The sequence below is a fragment of the Stegodyphus dumicola genome, chromosome X1 (assembly GCF_044657685.1).
Source record: "Stegodyphus dumicola isolate Sdum_Otavi_A_Nest chromosome X1, ASM4465768v1".
NCBI classification, from domain to species: domain Eukaryota; kingdom Metazoa; phylum Arthropoda; class Arachnida; order Araneae; family Eresidae; genus Stegodyphus; species Stegodyphus dumicola.
This window is the reverse complement of record NC_140780.1, coordinates 82424138-82427723: the sequence shown is the minus strand read 5'-3', so window position 1 is coordinate 82427723 and position 3586 is coordinate 82424138. Positions and strand designations below refer to the sequence as shown.

The following is a 3586-nucleotide window of genomic DNA, read 5'->3' as shown; positions in this document are numbered from 1 at the left end:
TTACTTCAGAAATTATCACAATTTTGAAAAACCCTTCCTTGCTTAATGCTGCAAAGGTACAAAATTTCTTCATTAATGAGTCAAGCAATCTTCTTATGTTTATTTCAAACAAACAAAATAATGCTGAGTTAATTGTTGTTCCACAAGCACTGAAATCTGAAGTGTTAGAAATTCCCCATACATCCCATCTTGGGGTGCAGAAGACTTATGAAATTTTATTGAAACGTTACTTTTGGAAGGGCATGTATAATGACACAAAGAACTTTGTCCTCTCGTGTCATTTATGCAACAAATATGTCTTTCGCTCCTAAAGAAGCACCATTTAAAGCCATCAGAATACCTAAGTACCCAAATGACTTTATTTCCATGGATATTGTTGGTCCTATAAGGAATTGTGGCCATGTTCTTACTGTTTTAGATAATTTTTATGAGCATCTTGCTTTATATCCTCCTAAAAATCTCACTGCTGGAACTATTACAGCACATTTATTACAATATATATCTGAACATGGAAGACTGGAAATGATCTTGACTGATTTGGGCACACAATTCACTTCATTAGTGTTTGAATCAATTACGAAATCATTAGGTATTAAATTATGCCACTGTACTCCTCAGAGACCGGAATGCAATGTACAAAGTGAACGAGTTAATACTTAAATCAAAACTTCTTTACTTACACTTCACGAAAAAGGTGTTTCATTTCAAAATGCATTGTTAATCCATCAGAATATTTACAATGGTACTGTTCATCCTTCAACAGGTTATTCTCTTACTATTTTGCACTTTGGAAGAAACTTATCTTTAATTTTTTATACATTCCATCCTGATCCAAGGCCAGCTCAATTGGATAAATCCCATTATTTGTGTGATCTTCTAACACAACTGAAATTATCTTATGAACATGCTTATGAGACGCTAGAGCGGAAACAAGTAGAACAAAATACTCGTCAACTGAAAAATGCCGAATTAAGATCATTCAATATTGATAACATAGTGCATCTGAAATCTAAGGATGCATTTAAAACTAGATTTTCTGTACCATTTTGTGTTCTTTCAAAATCAAGTGATGTAAACTACACTATTCGAGCACTTGACAATGAGTTTGCTCAACCATTCAAGATTCACATCAGTCGTCTTCGTTTGGCTCCGATTCTGTCACTTAGTTCAATATCCACCTCCTGCTCCTCAAGTTACACATCAGTGTACTCTAAGAAATAGACAGCATGTTTAAATTTTCTTCTCGTCTTAACATAGTATTGTATTGTAGAATGTTGATATACTATATGAAAAGTTATGTATTGTTAAGTAATGTGTCTAATTCTAATTGTAACAAATTTATTCTGCTGCACCTCTTTTGTTGAAATTTTATGATTGTGCAGGCACAATCATTAGAGTTTAAGGCTTAATCACCCTTAAATATCAATTATAGATTCAACAACATTGTGCCTAACATATTTAAAATGATTAAAGGTGTTTTATTACAAAATCTCTCTATATGATATGATCATAGTTGTATTGTAATATTTTGTCATCATAAATGCTATTTATTATGTTAAAATTGGAATTTTGGCTTATCATAAAGCATGTTTTCTTATTTCGTTGTAACTGTTCTCTAATCTTTAGTTACCATAAGGTGTTGAGATAATTTATACGCCCTACTTTTTTATCTTGAAGCTGTATGTGTTATACTTCATATTTATAGCATGAAACATGTTTTGCATCAAAAGTTGATATGTGAATTTCGTTTGTTGTATGGCGTGAGAAGTATCGTATGTCATGATATAGTTATATTTAATTTGGTCGAATTGTTAGATGCATATTTACTTTATTCTAAGGGTATATGATGCTCCTTTTTATGTGCTAATTCAGAACGTTGGTAATATTTAGCTGCACTGCAGTAGCATGAAATGATATATGTTAAATTATATTACATGATACTACTAAATTACTGTAGCATGATATTCTGTTACTCTGCCTTTGGAGACTCACTGTTAATGAATTTACTATCGCAACTGTGTTATGTCTTGCAAGTTAATTTTGTTTACATATGCTATTTCTGTGTTTGTGTACCCATATATCCCCTTAAATTCTGAATTCTATGCAAATAGAACAGAATGTATTTTATGAACTATATGAACAATGTTCAAATTGTTTGACACTTCGACTATTTTTATAGACTGTCTAGTTATTTAATGAACACTTATTATCAATTATGTGCCTAGTTCTTCAATATTTTGGACAAATTATCTGAATGTGCAATGATTATATCACTTATTACTGATTACACATGTTAGAGACTGAGCCTGAATACTCAGTACGGTAATTATTTTAAACTTTTTGATATTATGGACTCTTAATATTTTTCATGGAATTTTAAAATGAATGCTTCCATTACTGTGCGTGATGCACAGAAGACTATTGATTGAACTCTAATCATCTGTGCCAACAGTATGAAATTGGACTCTTTGCGCAATTACCCATATACTTTGGTGTCAAACGATAACAATTTAATCAAATGATCTCCAAGTTTTAATATGTCAGAAATTGTATGTTTATTTATAGCTCATCTGATTATGTTACTTGTCTGGCATTTGTATACTAAGTACTTTTATTTATTTTGGAAATGGCAATTTGTATGTATTATATGCATTTTCAACCAGCACTTTAACATGGATTGGCATGAGTTGATATGAGGCTGCCTCTTAATACAGGGAATGTTCTTCGTGCACATAGAATTTTTTTTTCCGAAGGAGGGGTGGATATGTGACGAGGTCACATTGAATTAAATATTTACAACGTTATGGCAGTATCTCGGTGTTTGCCTCAGATTCCATTGGTGACAGTTTCCTTTTCCGCCCACTTGTGTTGTAAGCTGATGAACGGATTTCATCAGACAACTGTTGTAAGCAGAGGAAATATTGCATCAGACAACTGTTGTAAGCAGAGGAAATATTGCATCAGACAACTAGCCACTTTACTTTGTAGAGATATTAGGTATTTTGGAAGCAGGAGAGATGAAAAATATGCAACCGCCTTCGCCGGGAATCGAACCACGGACCTCTGGAATAACGGTCCAGTGTGCAGAACCACTACACCACGTAGGCACCTTAGGAAGGTGGAAGAAATACCTTATAACTTCTGTTTACCTGTGTAGCTGAAGGTATTTTGCGATTGGTTGCCTTCTGACGCTGGATTTTTTTCATTGGCTGCAAAAGTTAACTGGAAGTATAACTGTGGAACTTTATAAAAGGCGGTAATTTTGTCCATCTCGAGAGGAGAAGATTGTGAAGCTGCGAGATGGAGATGGTGCGTGGGAAAAAGACGGTAAGAGTGGGGTGAAAGGCAAACTTTTGGAATTTACCGTGCAAGCTTTCTTTGTCTCCCTGGGTGTATGAGGGAAGCGAGTTTTCTTTCTTTCTGACGCTGTAGCTGCAAAATTTTAGCTGATCTCTTTTTTCCCGGGATTGGCTTTTTCGCCTGGCAACCGATTTGATCCCGATGAAGAACACCTGCATGTGTTTGAGCTGCAATATACCACGCCTTCGAAGGGCTCCGTGGAAGCATTGATCTACTTATTTCTCTG

At 34.3% G+C, this 3586-nt stretch overlaps 1 non-coding gene across 1 annotated transcript; it reads right to left on the bottom strand.

Moving 5' to 3' along the window:
- Positions 1-3033: 3033 nt before the first annotated feature.
- Positions 3034-3107, bottom strand: TRNAN-GUU (transfer RNA asparagine (anticodon GUU)). The gene has a single exon. It is a non-coding gene; the product is annotated as a tRNA-Asn (tRNA).
- Positions 3108-3586: the final 479 nt, after the last annotated feature.